At 38.7% G+C, this 22,323-nt stretch overlaps 1 long non-coding RNA gene across 1 annotated transcript in view; it reads left to right on the top strand.

The window, feature by feature from the left end:
• Positions 1–18,483, top strand: part of LOC136011931 (uncharacterized) — a 170,901-nt gene extending 152,418 nt beyond the window's left edge. Inside the window, exon 5 of the long non-coding RNA XR_010611515.1 lies at positions 18,364–18,483. This is a non-coding gene — a long non-coding RNA (uncharacterized LOC136011931). The remainder of the gene's footprint in view (positions 1–18,363) is intronic.
• Positions 18,484–22,323: the final 3,840 nt, after the last annotated feature.

Below are 22,323 nucleotides of genomic sequence, written 5' to 3'. Positions count from 1 at the left end.
CTTGTACTGCATTTTAATCTGTATAACTTACTTCAGATAGTTTCGACAGAGGAAGCTCAGCTCTGACTTTCTGTAGAGCCATGCTTCAAGAAAACACCTACACGTGTTCTTCAGTCTTACCACCTTTCATGAATAAGCATGGAGCTAAAGATAAGCTGTTGCTTAAATCTCTCCTTGCCTTTGACATTAAGGGGGACATTTATTAACTTGTTGCATATTGTTATCGTTTCATTGATGTGCAGTGAGTGACAAAGATTTATAACAAGTAGGGATCTGGATAGATAGAATTCATAGGTATGATTTGTCCCTGACAGTTTGTATCTACACCAACATCAGTCTCACTGCATGTTTGGCTACATGGTGAAAGACATTGGGGAAATGAAAAATCAGCTCCCCATGCATGTGTTCCCTGTGGATTATTGTGCAACTGCAAAAACACCTGTTCTGGCACAAGCAGGTGCAGACAGCGGCTAAATATGGGCTAAAGCCTGCTCAAGCCTTAAGCAATTCTGCTCATTAATGTAAAATAGTAGCTTCAGACTTTCGAAGTACTACAGAGGTACCAAGAAAGCCCTCAGGCAAGGCTAATATACCCTTCTAGCTTGAGTATATAGATGGAAATCGTAGCCCAGGGACAGGAAGCTTTTGTTGGTCAGACAACAGAAAACATGAAGACTAATTTATTTAAAATGTATTCAAGTTTACCAAGTTTTCCTAATATACAATCTCAGTGTATGAGAAGTTAATCTAATGTAAAATTTTAGTGGGATTTGAGTTTAAAAAATGCCTGGAATATTTATGTCTTTTTAATGATGTTCTACAGGACTGAATATTAGCTACATAATGTCTGATCCTCTAGCAGTGAAGCTGCTTTGGAAATTAACTTCTTCATGTTAGGGAATTTCTTTGGGTATTTTTAAGTAAATAAACAACAAACAAGTTAATGACCTGGAAAAATCTGAGATATTAAATTAGTTTATTGGGCATACAAAGCTCTGCCACTCTTAGAATCATAGAATCGTAGAATAGTTAAGGTTGGAAAGGACCTCAAGATCATCTAGTTCCACCCCCCCTGCCATGGGCAGGGACACCTCACACTAAACCATCCCACCCAAGGCTTCATCCAACCTGGCCTTGAAGTAGTACTTCATCTTTCAAAAGATCAGGAAAGGTGGAAATGTCTTGGACATAGGTCAGGGGTGCGAGAAGTGTGTGCTGCAGCAAGCTTACTATAGGGCATGTAGGGCAATAAACAAAGGATGTCTGAATTTAAAGATTCTCTCAAACATGAGCCTGAGAGGGAAAAATAGTGGAAATCAATGAGTGCTTGAAGTAGTGGGGGAAACAGTGAAACAGCTCTGAGATGAGGATGGACCTACAGAGCAGAAGGTAGAGGCAGAAGCAGCTCTCCTCCATAGAAACAAGTTTTTCTCATTTGCAGCCTGACTCCCCACCTGGGACCTGATGATCGTGGAAACACAACACCATTCCCTGTTTCCAACACAGATTAATACTATTTTAGGTCATTTAGTAGTAGGAAGTACACTGTGGGGCAGCTTTATAAAGATGTAGAAGTGCTTAACTCCTGTTGTTAACAAAAATGCCTTTGAATATCAGCCATTGTGTCCTAACCATTTAATTTCTCTTGATTGTTGAAATAAGTTACTCCGTATTTAAAATATCTAGTCATGTCATGAAATGGAAAATTATGTCCTTACTGAATTTTAATTCTCACTTAACAATAGGCTCTTACTGGCTTTTGAATATGGGATCAGTGAAGAGTTAGGTGCTTTTTAAGGTACAAAAAGAGGAATAAAGTGTGTCCTATCAGAACAATAACAAATAAGTCTTACTCTTGAAATCTGAGTCTTGCTGAGACACAACTTCTTCACAGGTATGAATTCTGCTGTGACCTGTGGAGATAGACCTCTTGTCCTTCAGGGAAGAGGTGAATTAAAGAGGATGCTCTTAATCCATTAAGAAGGGGGAAACACAACATACAAACTCCAGGGAGTGTCACATTCTACAAAAAATATGAGAATCCTTGGGAAATGCAGAGCTGTCTCCATGAGAAGTTGAAGCCTGTGTGGACTGATATACCCAATGTTTTATCCTGCCAGCAGGTTCCTTTGTAGCTGTAGTGACAGGATTTTACAAGCCACAGATAGTTTTTTCATACCAGAAAGGTCTGCAGGGCCAGGGCTGTAGGAAATTGTGTATTCTTTGCCTGCAAGAAAATACAAGAAAGAGCAAGTGCTAGAACTGCTATTTCCTTAATTACCAGATACATTCAGTTAGACTAAATCTTCTAAAAATAGAATTAATTTTATTTAAATTATCACAATAGCTTTATCTAATCTAGAGCAAGTATGAGCAAAGCTTATTTAAAAGCTGACCATTTTTTTTAATTATTCATTGTTCTTCGGTTACTTCATAATGTGGGAGGAAAAATACTTTTTTCTCTTAAAGTGACTAAATCCCTGTTCATCTTTAGCTTGGGTTTCATATTGCTTTTGAGGGAGGTAGCAAGCCATTTTATACCGGGTCAGCATTTGGCTATGATTGAATTGTAGACAGTTATTTTAATTGATTTTTATGTTTTGAATAATATGTTAACAGGCAATCATTGAATTTTGCTTATGCATATAAACGAACAAAACTCATGGGAATGTGTAATGTTAAATCAGATGTTTTACATTTAGCCTCATATCTAACTAATAACTTCTAAATTGGCTTTTGTATGCACATGCAAATTTCCACCAAAAGCTGTGCCAAAGACTGCAGGGTTGGCTTAATAGAATATTTTTGAACACTTTCCTATCAAATCTGAGTTATTAGACCCAATTTTCATTTGAAAGTAGAAATGAGTCCAGAAAAGTCAGTAAGATTACCCAGTTACAAATTGATCTTACCCCTGAGATCTTATGCAAGCAAAGGGCAGAAGAAAAGCCTAGATTCCAGGCATCCTTTACATGCCCTTGCTCGGAAAAGAATGGGGAATCTGCTTGGTCTCTGGCATGTATTGATCTGATTTGGAGGTGCAGTAATTTAGTTCTTTAACAGGATCCTTATGGGTCTCAGGAGATGGAGGAAACATACAGCAAAGTGGAGTTTGGTCATAGCTTATGTCACTATGACAGTCTTCCAGTCAAAAGAGGAGTCCCTGTGTTGACACTTCAGCAGACTGATCTAGTCTTCTTTATGTCCCTTTTGTTACCAGACTACTATTAAGAGACATTAGGGTACGGAGAGTTCAGCACTTTGAATTGCAAGCTTCACTTGTAATCTCTGCCAGTATCACATATGATGCAAATACTACAGGAAAATTCATGGAAAGATAAAGACTCTGCAGGAAAGGAACATTTAAAAGCTATTAATTGAAAGAATCACCAGGGAGGAAGGAAGAGAGAAGATCAGCATCACTGGAAATGAAAGATATAAAAATAAACCCTGTCACTGCAGTTCAGCAGCATGTAGGAGCTGGAGGCAGAAGTGTGATTTATTACTTTACTGTGAGGGTAGATCATATATCACCTTTGTAATATAATGTAACCCTGCAAAACAGATTTGTGCTTTTCCTTCCTTTTTGCTTCTGTTTTACCTCCTATATATAACTTTTCTGTGCACTTAATAAGACATTAAAAAACCTTTTGCCAGTTAGATACAGGTATAATGAAATACTCCTTGACTCTTTTGAGACTTTCTATTAAACAGTCTCTACTGAGTGTCTGTTAAACAGGGAATATCAGTCATATCATAATATGAAAGTGATAAATTTATTATTGAGGCATAACGTAGCTGCTCAGAAGCACTGTCTCTATTTCCTGCTATTCTGTTCTTGCTTTATAATCCTTGTCAGGTTGCTCCAAATTTCTGGGTATCTATATTTGCTTTTTCTCCCCTTTTTGTTTTGCCTACTTAAGCTATTTATCAGGGTAAAAACTTTTTCTCTGGCTTTCTGTGTATTTTGTTTTCTGCTCCTAAACGATGATCTGAAGTTGGAATCCAGTTAGGATTGAAAAAGGCAGTTCCTCTGACACTTGGCATTTGTTGTAATGTCAATATGCAGAAGGGTTTGAAGAAAGTAGTCTGAATCATGCTGCTGTAATTTGTGAAACGTCTGAGCCTTCTCAAATGGAAACTGGCATGCATGGCTAGTATTTGGATTGAGAACACCAAGAAAACTTGAATAAGTGTTACAAGAGTCTGCACTGAGACTTATGAACTTCGTAATATTCAGCTCTTGGTAACAATTGTGTAATCAATGGTAAGGACAGAGTCTGAGTGTTTTCCAAGCATGATTTTTGACATGACTAAAATATTTTGTCAGTGGCCTCTGCAAGGATTCCTTCAAGCACCACTGTAATACAATTGATTACAATGTGAAAAAGGCAAGAAAGCAGGAGACAAAATGCTCTGTTCCTAACTACATTACAGCTTCTGCAGACCTGTAGTCCTGGGGCCATAGTGACCTGCAGCTTTGGAGTTAACTAATAGAGTTGCATCCTGAGTCAATGCAGGAAGAATTTTTTCTTTCTTGGACTAGACTTGGACAGTTTATTATCAGCAAAGTCACCAAGAAACTTTGTGTAAGCATGCATGTATAGGATTCTGCTGTCTTAGTACAGTTAGTATGCCTAGTATACACCAAAGCACAGTTTAAAGTCAGTAAGGTTTCCATAAAGTTTGTCACAAGGATAGATAAAGCTGATCCCTTGTGCAATAGGATTGTTTCACGAATTCTCTTGGCAGTTTCATTTGGATCAACTGTTCCTTTATCTAGTATGCGGTGTTGTTCTTCTAGAAGATCTCACCCACGGCTGTATGTATTTCATTGAGAAGTGCAGTAACTGCAGTCACTTATTTCAGTATTATCTGGATCCTGCGTGAGCTGCAAGTCCTGTACAGCTGCTTTCTGTAGAAATCTGTAATAAGCAGCCGTCATCCTGGAAATGGGTGAGTTCCGGTGGAAACTGGAAATCTCAACAGCAGCAGCACCAAGCCGTATCTTCTGATTTAGAACTCCAGAATCAAGGGACTCCAGAGGAATACTGGAATGTGCCTTGTCCCAGGTTATCTATAGTGCAAAGGTAGCCTGGAATCACATCCTTCACACCAGCTTCATTTGGAAAGCCGAGGCTTTGCAGGAAACCATCCAAAAAAGTTTTTGGAAAGCCCAGCAGCTTCCAGCAGGTCTGTTTTGATAAAAAAGTATTTTTCAACAAAAAATAATTACAACATTTTTTTATCATCTCTACCTCTAATGCTGAGCTGGTCCTGATTTTTCAGTGCAGAAGGCAAACATCAGGGCTATTCACATGTTTTCCATAGAGGTCACAAAACTTAAAATCCATTCTTTGCATGCTGTGTCATTCAAAAAGTAAAAGAAACTGGCCTTTCACTTAAGGACCCTCCTGCTTCAATGATGAAAAATTTGCAGGATTGGTGGCAATTTTGGAGGATTTTGAATTTTGTTAGTTTCATCATACAGGAATCAATATGAGTTTGGCTAATGATGGAAATTGAGACTGGCCATGTAGCCTGGCGTGATTTATGATGGAGTGCAGCACACTGTAAAGGTCTTTAGCCTTTAATTCTGCCAAGACTTACAGTCTTTGCAACTAGAATTTTCAGAACTTAAAGAATGTAGCAGTCAAATAAGGTGTGAAAAGGAAGCAGAAATTATTTCCTAATGACTTAGTTAAAATGTTCATTTTAATCTTCACAAGGGACCTTGCTGTTCAAAAATGTTCCAAAATTTTCAAATTTAAGACTCCTTATGAAGAAACCACCTCTGAAATGGGATTGGTTAAAAGATAAGAAATTATTTATTACATTCCTAGCAGAGTGATGAAGCTTTAGAGATACAGATTTAATCTTCTTGTACTTTGCAGAAGGAATACAATTTGAACTTAATCTAAATGTGTTTTTACTTCACTTCAGCCCAGCCAAATATATCTACACTGCAGTGTTTAGGTGTTGCCAGTGAACCTGACTCAGTTTTCTTCAACATTATTGAGGGTAATAGCAATGCTGCAGGCCAAATACCTTTGGGACTTCTTTATTGCCAATGCAAAACAAGTGGCTTAAATTCGGGAAGCGAATCTGGTGGAAAAGAAAGAATTGGAACAGCAGTCAGGTCCCCATCCTTCAGCTGCAACTCATCAGTAAAACTTTTTCTGGACTAGCAGAAACAAGCTGTAATCTGGAACCAGCAGTAACAAATCTTTGGTGTGCAAAGTTAACATTCTTAAATATCTAACTCTAGAGTAGAATGGCATTCATTTATTTTGGTGTCTTTTGCAGATGAGTCTACTTAGTGGTATATCAAGCAAGCGATGATGAACTTGTGAAAAGGATAGTTGCCTACTGGGCTGTGTATTGCCCTGTCTTTGAAAATATACATAAGGGAGGATATAATAAAACTACGCAGTCACGCTCTTCTGAAAATATTGCCAAATGCATAGCTTTCAGAAGAGTTGCTCCCTTAAACCACTGCCTCCAAATATCTGTATTATCTTTATCCTCCATATAAATGATGCACAGAAACTAGGATATGTGCAGCCATCTTGGCTAGGCAGTGTAACATGCTTTCACAAGAAGCCAAGACTGAGAGAGACAGTTATCAAATGATCAGGAAAATGGATCATGTTTGCTTTTTCTGTCAGGGATTTAAAGAGCCAGAGGACAGTCCATTTTATAGATGGCCTGAATATGCCTCATTATGACAGAGTCCTACCTCTTTTTCACTGAAACACTGCTGAAAAAGGCACGGCTGTGCACTGTGAATCAAAAAATACATTAATGCTGTTTCAGGAGAGAAAGGTGAATATCCTGTATCCAGTCAAATTGATGTTTCAGCACAGACGATCCCAAATGTGCCAGCTGCTGCAGGGGTGAACAATAGGTTACCACATGTTGCTGCTGCAAAATCTCACCCTTTAGAAAGAAGAGTCAGAATAAGCTCCATAATCTATTTTCGGATGTACCCTCTCCAGTTCAGGGGTATTATCCTGGATGCCTCCCTCTTCTTCAAGAGGTTCTGAACTGTACCAGTGGGGCAGTGAGGTTCTGTGCTATTCCTGTCCATTATCCACTTATCATACCTCTGCAGGTTCCTACACTCAAAGCAGAGCTGTGTTTTAACTATATGAGTGCACAGCTCCATGCCAGTTTGTTTTCTAAGTCTTGCTTTCAAGCTTTGTGGAAATTCTAATGGAAGCACTAAATCATTTTACTGTGGAAAGTGAGCCTGCTTTGGCTATTAGCTGCAATTAGAATTCACCCTTCTTGTTTTAAATGAGCACGCTGCTCTGGGCTCCCCCTCTAAACACAACATTTTGCTCATTCTAGGTCTTGCTTGTTTTCTAGTAAATAGCTACTTTGAGAATTGCTCAATGATAATTGCTATCATAGTTCATCATTCAAGACAGAGTTGTACAATATTCATATAAACAATGGCTAATGCATTTGAGTAAATTATTTCATTTTGTACTAAAGAATGTTATTAATATTATCCTAAAATCTGTTAGTTTAGGCTTTACACAGTGTATCATCATTTATGTTTATGAAATATGACTGTAAAAGGCTTCCAACAACATTACTTTTTCCTCGTGCAGCTCTAAGGAGCAGCTTATGAAATGCTGGCAAATAAAACCCTCTGAGTTAGAGAATCATAGACTAGATTAGGCTGGAAAAGAATGACCCTTTCTAGTTTCATTCTGCCATTCCAGGCACTAGACTTACCAAAAACCTGGTGGGTCTGGGAATTTCTTCCTAACAAGTGGGCTTTTGAGGTGGGAGAGTGACAAAGTGGCAGCATATTAGTGGCTGCCTTCTAGCTCCTGTCCTTGAAATACGATCAGGTACGTGCTTGTCTGCCACAGCATACCCTTTTTTGCAAGAATATCCCTCTGGGGCTGTGCCAGCCCATGATGTACCAGAGGAACCTCTATTAGATGGCTTTATTCTGCGAAACCATGCCAATCTCTAGCTGAAGACAAAAGAGTACAAAAGGTTTATAGCCACTTTACCCTAAGTTGTACCTGCTTGAGAGCAGTCCGGAGTGCAGAGTTGCTGCAGGAGCCTGATGAAAGCACCTAGGGTTCCTGTTTTTTTAAGTGTCATTTTCAGTCCCATAAGAAATGGACTAGTTTCCATGGGAAAACAGTAACTGGGCTGACAGGCTGTTGCACTTAATCCCTGTTGGGAGAATCCACAGAAGTGGATTCAGAAAAGGAAGGGTCAAAAGGAAGAATAAGAGCTTGAGGGGGAAGGGGACATTTTTTTTTTTATTTAGCTGGTTTTCATGTATATTTTCTCTTCTTCAGTGTTTGAAGGCAAGATAAGTTTTATATAAACCTTAGTTTATAATTAAACTAGATGGAAGAATGGTAAAGCGCAGATAACACTATTTGGACAGGAAAAGAAAGGCTGTACAGAACATTCTAACTATGAGCAGTGGGAAGCGGCTTTGCTGTGCCCAGGGGCAGCTCAAGTAACACAAGGTGTCAAAGCAGCAAGGTTTGGACTGAGATTTTTAAACTAACTAATCTGTTTTGCATTGGAACAGATAAGCAATGCTCACTTTATCCATTTCGCTACTTCACTGTAGTAAAGTCCAACAGAAGGTGAAGTGCAGAGCTAGGACTAGTAACTGCTTCAGAGACACTAACAAAAATACGTTTCTCTGCCACCGTAATCACCTGCTTTTTATAATGTCTGTTCCCATCACCACTACATTATGACTACTGTATTAACATCCACATCTGGGAATTAGGGAATGCAACATTTTAGTCAGTATCAAATAGGCCAGCTTTAAATTAAATATTTTCCAAACTGTTCACAGACAAAGGTACTGGAATAGCTGGCTGCTCTGTCTCCTGCTGTTTACACAATACATCATTTTTATTAAGTCATACATTTAAAGTCATACAGCTACACCCTACATACACAGGTTTTCTCAGCGCATAAAAGTGTGAAGCCTGGTTTTCGCTCTGCATGGGTAGGCTTCTAAAACACAGACAGGAGTGAACCAATGAAGAACTATGTAACTGACAAAGGAAACTTCTCTCATCACATTCAGGGACAGTTCTTTCGCAGAAGGTTTGTTTTAGGAAAAGAGCAGGAAAGTAATTTCTTTCTGAGTGCCCAAATACTTTGGTAGGCTGAACATTAAAGTAGACTTAGATTAAAATACTTACTATGCTGCAAAAAAATACATAGTTGACAAGTTACATGGAAATAAATACATGGTTTGCAACTCTTCTTTTCCTTTTTAAACTGGAATCACAGCAGGATCAACAGGCCATCAAAACTCATCATTTTTGCAAGTGATTACAATCCCACAGGATCAAACAATACAGTTCCTTCACATGATGGCTCTCTGCCAAGGGTATGGTCTATTCATCATCCGATGGCAAGGATAAAGCAGAAATAGCAGAATCCCTCAGATGAAATCACTGGCACTTGAAGTACTAGTTTAAAATCATGTCCTCAATCCTCAAGTATATAGCTAGCTAAATCAAATCTGTGTCCTGAGCCAAAATTTTGTCCTGAAATCACTATTACGACTAAGCTGAGGGTGGTATTAGAAGGTATTAAATATTTATTTGGGGATTCTGATGATGCTGAACATTTTTCCTGTGGAAGCTCCTATGCTAGTGACCGTAAATGAAGAACAGGACTTGGATGAAGCAGATGGTCCAGCAGATGGTGACTTGCTCCTTTTTTAACCAGGCTTTTGTATAAATGGAGTGTGGCATGGATCTCTGTATGCTTTTTGACTTTGAGAGTGTGCTTTTAGGTTTTAATAAGTGTTTAATTATGAAACCATGTGTCATGACAATGACAAAATGGATTTTACTGGCTCTTTAAATATTTAGGATGTTCTTGAAAATTTAGTTTGTTTACTGATTTCTGAAACCAATGCTATCTTTGTAAAAGAGGTATTCTGGTGTTGATTTTTAATTAGAAGGGAGCAGCTGCAATCCTTAAGGTTGGGACTGGACAAAGCAAGATTTTATTAGAGTCTTTAATTTTTTTGTTCTTTGCTGGTTTTGTTTCTCCACCATTAGGCTTAACTTTCCTGACTGCCCAGAGCATTGAGGTTCAGTGAAACTGAAAGTCAAAAGAGCTAAGAGGTAACCAAAGAAGAGTGAGATGAGATACTCACTTTGCAAGCAGTTCTATGAGCTGTTGAAAGTTCAGCAGTCCCAAGCACTTACTTACCATTCCTCTGCTGAAAGTAACAGCTGCCTCAAACCTGCCAGTAGGATTGCTTGTGCATGTGCTCCATAACCTATTTTATTCAAAATTAGATGGATTTTGGGTGAAAAAGAATGTACCGTTGAACCGTTTCAACTAATGTGCCTCATTTAGACTGGTAAAGGTTAAGGAAAAGTCACATGAGCAGCCTGAGCATCAGCAGATCTGAGGCAGCATAACTTCTGCCACAGAAAATCTAATGATTTGCAGCAAGGATTAGATTGAGAGTGGCAGCATATTGCACTGCACAGCTGGAACCAGAAGACAATGTCCTTTTATTAAGAGTAGTTAAACCAATACAGTGTCTTCGGCCTCCTTAAAGTTCATATTCCTGTAACTTACCCATGAATTTGCTTCCGATTTCACATTATTTTATAAGGCCACAGAGTAGCCTTCTAGAATCTAGCTTCGTAAATTGGAATGTAGTTGAAGATGGCCTTATTATATCTCATTCTATGTAAATTCTCCTATCACCTAGTATCTAAGTGCCTTGTAACCTTTCATTGGGAAAAGTGACTTTCTAATTTCGAGGTTTGTTTTTTTGCTCATTATTTTCCCAGGTAGCAGTTTGTGTGGGCAGAGCAGTGTTTTTGCTGGCAGAGTTCACAGGTTTAACAGACCATTTTAAATTACACTAAAATATGTTTGGTTTCTAAGCCAAAAGACAAGCTACTTGCAGATTGTCCAGCTTAACTTTCTCTCCTGCTTGAAGTGTTTCAAAGCTGAATATAACTAGGATCTGTTCTAAGAACTCCTAAGGGATGTCTTCACACAGAATCTGGAACTGATCCATGGGTTTCCACACTTAAACCAATGCACCATCCAATATTGATTTCCTTCAGAAGTCAAAGCAATTTGTTTCCCTTCTCTAGAGACTCTGGGTTTTTACCTTTGGCTGCAGCCCTGGAATTAATATGGAAATTGAGAACATCACTTAGGACTAGTCTCACATGTAAGCAAAATGTGCAGTTGCATGGAGCCATGTATCCTATACATGCTTATACACTAAAATGATTGCTGTCTCCTCCTCTGGCAGCTGGACGACTCATGCAGCTCTGCTTATCTTATTCTAAGCTTTTGTGTCTGAGGAGCAGAATAGTAAATGGCTTATTAGTAACCTCTCTTTTCCCCTCTCTTTTGATAGCTCTTCCTCATGTCTCTCTGGAGTAAAGGTCAGCACAGTTCTCGCTGAAAATTTGCTTAGGGTGGTAAGGTAATAAAGAGCTGATTACAAGCCAGAAAGCAGCTACGTGGAAAGCAGCCATCTCTCCTGTCATTAATCCATAGCCACCTATAGCTGACTGTCTATCAAGCAAAATTTTTCTGATATGCAGCTAAAGCCTTATACCTTTCTTCTACTCAGTGTTTCTAAGTTGCCAATAAGTATGATCATAGCATTGTCTGTGTGAGGTTTCCTTTCATCATTTGGCAGTGTCAAGGCAGAATGGCTGTCATTTGCTTTATGCCACATAAAACTGGAAATTAAATATTCGGGAATCAGATGTCAGCATCAGGGTGTTCCATGTTGGAAGTACTCATGTAAGCCTCATTTTCACAGAGGATCTTGAGCTCTCCTCTTCCTCATCACTGTCTCTGTGTTATGCTGTGTGCTGTACACATGTAGATACAACTAAGCAATAAAAGACTATATAGCATCACAAAAGTAAGGGCACTTGCAGCACTGTAGAGGTCATCAAAGCCATTTTTTTAAATGACATACATGATCTTGTGAATTTGTCACAATGCCAAGGGAGTTGAAACAATTCCTCCTGGAACACAAAGACATGAGTGCAGGCAGTGATGTAATCGGTTAGGGTCATATCCAGCCTCATTTGAAGGGTAAGGTTCTTGGTGGTGTTAAATGACAATCTGTTCTGAATTTGTCATGCCCATATGTCATCAGTAACAACTTACAAAACACACCTCTCATTTTAGACCCGAGTTTGCATCTGTTACAAGCAAAACATGTGCTATCTCCCTGCATATTCCTAGCAAGTCTATATTAGACAACACATGAGTAAGCTGAAAGTGAAACAAGAAAAAGTCCTTCCTATACTATAGGGGAAAATAATCACAATCACCATCATTTTTTACCTGGCTTTACATGAATATAAAATCTCAGTAGAGAACATGACACATGAAAGGTTATTGTTGCTCACATATTATCCTTTAGGAGAAACATATTTTTATGTTTTCCAGAATGTGATTGTAAACAACATTTAATTTGCCTGTGGGGTGAAATCACAAAGACATAGAAATTTGGTAGCCAGTGACATCACAACTGATGCTTCAGTTGTGAATTATCCCTCTGTGTTTCATTGGTCTGTTATACAAGTAAAGGACATCTTTAAAACAAGGATCCAGGATGACAGTCGGATACTGGGATGCCAGAGAGCTGATACAGTTTATGAGAGGTTGTAGCTTCAAAGGAATTGATTTATAAATGTTTTCTATTTTTAAATATGCAGCTGGACATACAGTATGATTTACTGAAGCATCTGACTGGCTTATATGCTTTATTTTCATTGACTAAGAACCAGTGTTTAGGAGCCTCTGTAAATCTCCCTAGCTGTTTCTCTACATCTTTAGTCACATAAATGCTTTGTAAAGCTGAAACAAAAAATTCAGGGCTTGATCTTAAAAATCTCAGAACTGATGTGATATCGATGTCCAGATTTAAAAGATGCTCTTTTCTCAGCATCCTGAACTCTTGCGAGTTCTGCAAATTCACTGTCATTGTTTGACACTTTTTCAGGAATTTTGAACTTCTAATCAGAGGAAAAAAAAAAAAAAGGCATATTACAGAGAAATCTGCAATCCCAGAATATAAAAATGTTAACACGAATATTTCCAGTTAAATGTTTGTTGGTTGGTGTTTTGTTTTGGTTTTTAAGTTACAGTGATACAGAACAAAAAAACTTTAAAGAATAATTCCGCTCTAAATAAATGTTGGTGCCCCTCTACCCTGCTCTCGTGGTATGCCACTCGGAGCACTGTGTGCAGTTCTGGTGTCCTCAACATAAAAAGGACATGGAACTGTTGGAACAACTGCAGAGGAGGGCCACGAGGATGATCAGGGGACTGGAGCACCTCCCGTATGAAGACAGGCTGAGGAAGTTGGGGCTGTTCAGCCTGGAGAAGAGAAGGCTGCGTGGAAACCTCATAGCAGCCTTCCAGTACCTGAGGGGGCCTACAGGGATGCTGGGGAGGGACTCTTCTTCAGGGACTGTAGTGATAGGACAAGGGGCAATTGGTTAAAGCCTAAACAGGTGAAGTTCAGGTTAGATATAAGGAAGAAGTTATTTACTGTAAGGGTGGTGAGGCACTGGAACAGGTTGCCCAAAGAGGTGGCAAATGCTCCGTCCCTGGCAGTGTGCAAGCCCAGGTTGGACAGAGCCTTGGGCAACATGGTCTAGGGTGAGGCACCCCTGCCCATGGCAGGGAGGGCTGGAACTAGATGATCTTAAGGTCCTTTCCAACCCTAACTATTCTATGATTCTGTGATTCTGTGAACTGTATTGCTGAGCTCCATTGTACTTGGAAGTATTCTGCCAGCTTACTGAAAATGGATGAAATGTGCTGTGCCAAATTATCTGCTCTCTAAACTGCAAGCCTTTCTATTTTTGGATGCTTCAGTGACTACTGTGAGAGCTTGTGTGATAAGACTGGGAAGGCAAATTCACATCTTCCCAAATTAGCACCCTCTATGCACCCATTTTTGTGCTCTTTGTCCCCTTTTATTCAAGACCAGATGCACTTGCAAGGGTATAAAAGAAGGTGCTTCGGCATGGCTAGTAGTATTAGTTAGTTAGTCCTGGAATATATTTTGTTTGGTTTACTAGAAGTTTTCTGGTTTTCTGATGTATCTTTAAAACTGGCACAAATACTTTAAAATCAGATAATATAATCAGAAAGGTTTTGGGAGAATTTCATAATTAAAGAGAAAATAAGGAAAAACTTGGGGAGAAAAAAACCTCCCTATCTTCATTTATTCAAACCCCAAGTTTAGATTTTAAAATCACAGCAATTCAATTTCATTTTAATAAGATTCTAGGATATTTTAAGAAGTAGTAAAGGCCTGGAATTGTCTTCTCATTTAGATGCTAAGCAGGTATAAATCTGACCTAATGCAATACAAGATTTCCTAAATCTGAATAAGCCAAATGCAAGTTAAATTCAATTGTACATGAAAATGATTCAAGGCATGTACAGTTTAAGACCATTTAATAAATTATTTATGCAACTGAGTCATTCTGCCACATTGTTGTCACAAATACAACATGTCAAGGACACCACATTAAAAAAAATGCAGGTGAATATAGAAAACACAAAATATAATTAGCTCTGACTGCTGTTAGACTCATTTTTCTGCCTGATTAAAATGTAAACCAAATAAATGCAAAATAATTGAGAAAATACTCCAGTAACCTGAAACATCTTCTAAGCTTGTACTTCTGAAGTTTTCTTCCTCTAGTTGTGGTACAGATAACAACTGTGAAGGTTCCAGCAGGTAAATATGGCATTTTCATAAAGGTACCCGTAGGGAAATGTGATGAATAGTCTTATTCCTGTAGAGCACAAAACACTCTGTGGGATCCCCAGGCAGATATAAGGATTGGATGAAATGAGTAGTCACAATCCCAGCTCTTCTCGCACTGACAGTACTACTTAAGGCAAAGTGTGTTCTTCAGATCAGCTCATATATACACGTACCTCTTCCCAACCAACCTGCCTCTTGCAGTGAGATTTAGCTCTAGTTAATTCAAAAGTGACAAGTGATTCCACTCACACCTCTTTTATGGAAAGGGCCAGTCACCTCTCCCTTCCTTCACTGTCAAACGGGAGAAGTTTCAGTGGTTTACCACTACCCACTGGTACACTAGAGGAGAAGAGGTTTATGGCAGAAACAAAACCACCTGCAGCTAGGACAAGCTGTAGCCTAATTAAACTTAACTGTCCCCAAGTGCCTTCTTGAGAATAGTTGCTCAAAATTACCTAAACTAATCCAATTTCTTAAAACCCCCTGAGGTTTTGTTTTCTCTCATTTATTAGGGTTTTACCTTTCTAATACCCATGATTGTGATAATGTTACTTTTGACCTATGCTGAGGAATCCACAAGCAGAATTTGCTAGCTAGGCATTAAGACAGAAGTACTCATCCTTAGAGAGCTTTTCAGCCTGAGAAATGTTTTCATCCCTTGCCCACTGCCATTAATGTCACAGCTCTCCATCTGCTAGAAAGTTGCAAACCAAACTGTTTCTTAGAAGCTTTTGAAAAAAAAGTGAGGCACTGAAAACAGAAGTTCACATTGACTTGAATAGCGATTCAAGGCCTCAGAAAGAAAATGAACAAATTTGCTTGTTAATGAGAAAATACAATCTTATATATATGAACTCCCTTTTATTCTAGAGAATCTCATCGGTTTGGGCTTGACCTTGTCTTTCTCCCAATTTGTTCACCACTTACGTATTTTCTATGCAGGGTCTCACAATTAAGGCGACTGTAAAAGCAGAATTATGTCCTTTATAAGCGAGTAGCTATCTAACTATAAATGGGTAATAATCTATCGCTTACAAAAGCCTGTAAGAAGGCAAAAGAGAACTGACTGCAGTGTTGTGTAACAACTGTCACAGCCTAATTCAGGACAGGGAAAGGAGGAGATCCCAAATGGAAAAGGAAGAATTTGGGTGGATAGATAAAATTACATTAGAAAAATACATGTGCCTGTGCTGGCATTTCAGTGTGGACATATAGTAAAAGCTCATTGGGAATTTTCTGGAGGAATATGTTCCCTTTGGAAAATGGTGGTAATGTAAAAATTAAACATTTGGCTTGACTGTGTACTATGGCAACACCCTTCCCAGATATCAGGCAAGAGAGGCAAATCTGCTCAGTCTTGGGCACCCTGCCTAAGTATAGCTGTTGGATCCCATACCCTGCATTGCCCAGGACAGAGATCAGCCTTTGCCCAGCTAGTTTTCCCCCCTGAATTGAAGGCACAGAACAAATATGCATTCTGCATGCCAGCGTACACAACTACCCATGCCTCCCTTTTCAAGCCACTGCTAAAAAAATAAGTGATGTATTCACAGCACTGTGGCGGGACTCTAGCCCCCGTCTGCACATCACCATCGCATCCCAATGCACTGAGTGTGCCTCTGCTGTGTACCTCTGCACAGGTGGGACTCATCCTGTGCCACATGCTGTGCTGCTGGGCACATCCCACAGGATTCCCCACCTTCTCCCATGTGCTCAAAGGACTCCTGTGTTCTTGGAAACAAACTGAACTGGCCTGAAATCCTGCTGATCTGGGCAGTCTCATGGAGGTGGGTCAGGTAGCTGCCTTTCAGTAAATAAAGTCAATCTTCCCCTAGTTTTCAACAACAACAACAACAATAATAATAATAAATAATAATAATAATAATGATAATAATGCAAACCAACTTAAGATTAGAATAATAGTAACAGGCTTCTAAAGAAAGGTTAAATTTTCTATTTTCATCATAAAACTGTTGGGGGGGGGTGTTTTGGTTGTGTGGTGGGTTTGTTTTTTTTTTTTGGGGGGGTGGATTTTGGAGGGGTTTTATTTTGCTGCACCCCCCCCCCCCCCCAAAAAAAAAAAAAAAAAGAGTTTCTGCAAGAATTAATGCTTTGATCTAATACCACAAAATTGAGCTTCTCTCTATTTTTCTAACTGTGAAGTCTTCAGACTTTCAGTCCTTATAAGAATGCCAGGGACCTTGACCATGTTTGTGTTTTTAACTTTAGGAATAGATTACTTTTTTAATGAAGCCTGAAGGATGTATATACTTTGCGCTGGACCACGTTTCATTTCAGTGTTATTCCATTAATTTTCCCTGGTTTTAATAAACATACCTATTTACAGCCTTATTTTTACTGCAGAATTGCACAGGTATAATTTAAACTATGAATGATATGGTTAAACTAGTGCAGAAAAACTTGAATTTCTTTTCGCTGGCTTAGGCTTATTTTTTCATTTTATGTGAAATTGTTAGAAAAATTTTCATCTAGTTGGCAACAAGCCAGTCTTCTCACAAAGGAATAGGATATGTGAAATCTTCTGTTTTGATGTAATTATACTGGTAGGGAATCTGGTTTATCTTGTTTGAATGCCACTTTCTCATGTAATCATCTGACATGCACCAAAAAATGTAATGATACCTGTAACGATCCATTTGAGAAAATTTAGCACTGGAAAATAATACAGCCTTAAAAGGGCTATTTTATCTGCTTGCCAGTCAATTTTCTATTTAGGTGAATCTGAGTAGTCATATGAAGGCTTTTTTTTTTTCTACTTCAAACATATACGACAATGGCCTTCTGGACACTTGCCTAAGCTATACAACATATACCTAAGCACTATATTCTGCCCTCTGTGGATTTATGAATAGAGGTAATGCTTCTATTCACAAAAGCAACATGGGGTCATCTACATTAACAATTACTTTCCAGTATTTGGTGAAGACCTTTGATCACTGTGCTGCTACAGCCATGCTTTGGTGGTTATGAAGGTTGGCAACTAAGAACATGATGGAGAAGGTAATGCGAAAGCAGTTGTGACCCTGATCAGTTTAGGCGAGGCTAGATTCTAGACTTGAACAGCCCTGAACACGTTCAGTTTGCACATGTATAATGAACATTTTGTAGGAAAAAATGGAGATGGGAGACACAAAGCAGGTAAACATAGACTTATGTCTCCAATAAACTAGAGGAGATTATTTTTCTATTTGCTGAATACTAAATTTAGTCTCTGCTTAATGTGATTCTCTGTTTACTTTAATCAAAACCTCAGGAATATACTAAAAAGAATATAACTCCTTTCCAGCACCCCGTTATTTTTATAGGCTTTGAGGAGACAGAACTGTGAAACTCTTCAGATATAAGAAAGAATTTTTGATAACAAAAAGGACTATGGTTTTATCTCTTCAAGACAAACACTAATATTTACTATTTTTATAAAACATACCTAGCACATTATGTTCCTCTACCTAGTTAAAGAGGGTAACTTTCAGTGGCAATACCAGATGCCTTTTTTGAGTGTTTGGGTACTTCAGAAATCTGAATTTCATTTTCAGGTTATGAATGGACCTGGATATCCATGATGTCTCTTTGGAATTCTTCGACACACCAGGCTACTGCAAAGACTTTGAAATCTGCTCTTTTCACTGAGATTTCTGATCCACTGGAGGATTTTAGGCAAGTGATTTCACCTGTGTGTACCTCAGTTTACTTATCTAGAAACTGAGGATGATCACACTTCTCTATATTACTTTGAGACCTACTGATTGCAAGTGATGAATGAGAACAGTACTATTTTTATAGGAATTTGATTTGTGCAATGCCTCCATCTTGATAATCAGAACAGTTTGTATTTAATTCAAAGAGATAAAGAGACTTAAATTAAACAGGGTGGTTTTGGGATGTACGAGATTCTTTTTTTTTTTTCATATATATTTTTCATATGTAATTATTTTCATTATGAATGCATACATTTCTTTGGGGATTTAATGTATACAAAGATTTCCTGAAAAGTCCAAAGCTCTCACCTCCCTTAACTGTAATTTAACTCCAGTTTATTGCTCCGTACAGAAGGTCAGACTGTGTGTTGCCCTGAGAAGCATCTAATGATAAAAAAAAGACTGTTTTGCATTGATAATATTTTTAAAGATGCAGACTAACAGAAAGAAAAAAAAAACAAACCATAAAACAACAACGACAAAAAAAAAAAAAAATCCCAACAGAGATAAAAGTACCTAAAGAAAAAATATATTCTGTGTCTCCAATAGGCAATAATCTCAGTCACGTTCTAGCTCTGGGTCAGGTAGATTTCGTCCATCCCACTTCACAGCCAGTGGAGAGGGAATTTTTGACTATAATTAGATCTGAAGAGCCGGGCTACAATTAAGAGTTTGCTCACGAGCAAGAGAGGAGCTCTTGTTTGCATATTTGCATGCTTTTCACAGCTGGGGAGCCAGCATTAACAAGACTGTTCTGGAGATACATAGTGCCCTGGTGACACTAGATGGAACAAGAATAGCAGCAGTAGTGTTGCAGGTAACCTTTCTCAGCCTTAGGCTTCACTGATCAATCAGCAGACCCTTGGAGGGCTGGCAGCCAGGAGAATTCCTAGCTCTTTATCCCTATACGATGATTTCCCCTGCTCCTCGTCTTTGGTATGTTTTATTTTGGATCTTGTTAGATATGTGATTCAAAGCATTATGAATTACAGCCCAGGCATACAAGCGTATGCAATTAATAGTAGATTTATAAAAGTCACTGGCTGATACCTTCATTGTTGTGGCACACAAAAGGCTGTTCTGAATCCTGGACCCCTTCGGGCACAAATCAATGAGTAAAATTATTTAAAAAATACATGTCCATAGAACTTTGAATCCTTGTGCTTCTCTCTGGAGTAAAATGCATTAGTTCCCTGGGGAACTGTGGGAAATGACACGAATTTTCTCAATAAAAGAGAATCCAAGAGCCCTCAGCAAGCACTCAGGAAATGGCACTTTCATTTGATGTTTGATCATGAGAAAAATATTTATTCAGTGGAGGAATAACTGTAATGTAACATTTTAAAGGATTTTACACAGACTTTTTTTCCACCCAAACTTATGTCATACATAGGCCTGTCAATCACCTGAAATGCATATTCCAAAAACCTTTCGGAAAAGCACAATGAAATTATTCTTTGAGAAACAGGAAACTTCTGAGCTGGATTTTTTTTATTTTTTTTTTTTTTATGTTAACTGTTTTCGTTCTGACATTTGAAAGTTCAGATGTGACATTAATAGCCTGTGAAGATGAACTGGCCAGTGACTCACAAATGGCTCCTGAATTCACTGTTCCAACAAACAGCAGGCAAGGGAAAGCTGCAGAGTCTGTCAAGAGTTCAGCTGTTTGGTCTGCTGCCTGGTAAAATCTCCAGGCACTATGCCCTGCTCTAACCTGTTTCTTATTATTTGTAGTTGAAGCTATTTTTCAGTCAGTCAGAAATTATATATTAGGCTTTCTCTTTGCTACAAATCTAATTAAAATAATACTGGTACAGGATCTATAGTAAGGTACTTGTTTCTCTTGGAAAATTTTTGCTTTAGCTGATATATGGGTAACATGGAGGCCACAGTGCGATAAATTTCAGCCCTGCTTTGCTGCCTAATACCATACTCCTGAGATTATCTTTTCTCAACTGTTTCTTTTGCTCTAAGCCACAGGCCTCAAGTTCAGAGATGACCTGAAATAACTGCTGGCTGAAAAAGTTACAGATGATACAGCTATCCACTGAAACTGGATTTTAGGGAGGATATTCAGGTTATACAGAAAGGAACACGAAATTATGTGTCATTAGGCATGGGCACAGTTTCCTGTAAACGTTTCAAAAAGTACAACTGTGGTCTAATGCATGTGGACAAAAATCACTGCTGCCCTAAGTGCTGTGACCCCAGTAGTGTTTGCTATCCTGAAATTCTGACCGTCCTATATTAATATCAGAAAGCTTGTGGAGAGTGATGTAGTTTTCATTATTCATGGGTATTTCAGCACGTTTTGAGGAGGTTCCAGAAAACTGCAAAATACATTCAGGGGATAATCACAAGAGAATGCAAAGGCCATCCCTCAGTAATTCATCCCTGTTCAATATATCACTTAAACATATGCTTTGTCCAGAGACTTAAATCTTATGCTGTCATATATCCTGATCTCTGCTGATTTCTTTTGTCTTGTATGTGATGAGATCTGTAGGCTCTGTTAATACATCCAAACAAAATATGTACAATAGCAGAAGAAGGTGCCAGCTGGGAGAGAAATTCCCATACCCAGGTGTTGTGAAGGGCACAGCTACACCACACAGTGAAATTGAGAGCAGTGTGACTTCTCTAATGCAATGTTCCTGAACTAATGAGTCAGCCTGTGAAGCTGGTGTTATTACCTAAGATTTGGCACCACACCAAAGCAGCTTTGTTGCTGTAAAGACTTCAGTACTGTGTACACCGTCTGAATGTCCTAATGCTGGTCAGCAGCAGTGATGGGCTCCCCTAATGGTGTGCCTGTTGCCCGAGAGAGCTGCTTGCAGGATTTTTGTGTAAAAGATATATCAAAGTTGAAAGCTATACCATAGATCAGTCTGTATTTAATGTGTTGATCCTGAATTATGTCACAGCCCAGGAAGCTCATCAAACTTAAGTTGAATCCCCTATCAAGCCATAAGGCAGGTGTTCTTGAGGGGACTGGGTACCAACCACAGGTATCACCAAGTGTGGTCATATGGTAGAAGCAGCTGCACAGTCAACCAGCATCATTGCAGCTGTCTCCAGCTCAGTGTAAGCCATCAGGGCTTGCCATGCTGTGGGTTGGGATTTCTGTGCTGCATCGCTTAGAGGCACAGCATAGGAGATCACTATTCAGTTTTCTCCCTGTGGTTTGGCAAAGACAAATAATACCTGGAACTATAACAGTTAGCATAGGTTTATTAACTTTGAGGGAAACAAATCTTAAAAGGGTAAATTGAAGTTAACTTGGTTGAACACAGGCTAAATCAATAGGACTACACAAGGGTCACAAAAAGGGAGGATTTTCTTCTATTCTGTGACCTTCTGTGAGGACAAGCTTGAGACATGAGACAGAAAAGATTCTGAGCTCTAGCTAAATAGCAATAACCAGATGTTTTTTAGCAGGTGCTGTTAGCCCTGAACAGTAGGATTTTGCTACACGATGTCTTATTTGTCTAAATCTAAAATAGGAGTTAGACTAAGGCCAGAAAGATGCAGGTGGCTATGAGCTCTGCTTCCAAAAAGCTCACAGGCATCTCATTTGCTCTGGTGGGAATGCAGAAGGAAAATTTCTTCTCAACAGACAACTGATCTAAGAATAACTCCCTCATACAGACTTTCAGGCTTCTTTTGTGCATAAATATTAAAAAAAAAAAATTCTGTGACTACTGAGACTAATTTTATTATTAGGAATTCTTGATGATTTCAGTTTACCATCCAGGGCAGTTTATACTATGTTCGCATAATGTATTATAATAACGCCTA

This window comes from Lathamus discolor, chromosome 3 (assembly GCF_037157495.1).
Source record: "Lathamus discolor isolate bLatDis1 chromosome 3, bLatDis1.hap1, whole genome shotgun sequence".
Classification (NCBI taxonomy): domain Eukaryota; kingdom Metazoa; phylum Chordata; class Aves; order Psittaciformes; family Psittacidae; genus Lathamus; species Lathamus discolor.
The sequence above is the reverse complement of the archived record's forward strand: the minus strand, read 5'-3'. Positions and strand labels throughout refer to the sequence as shown.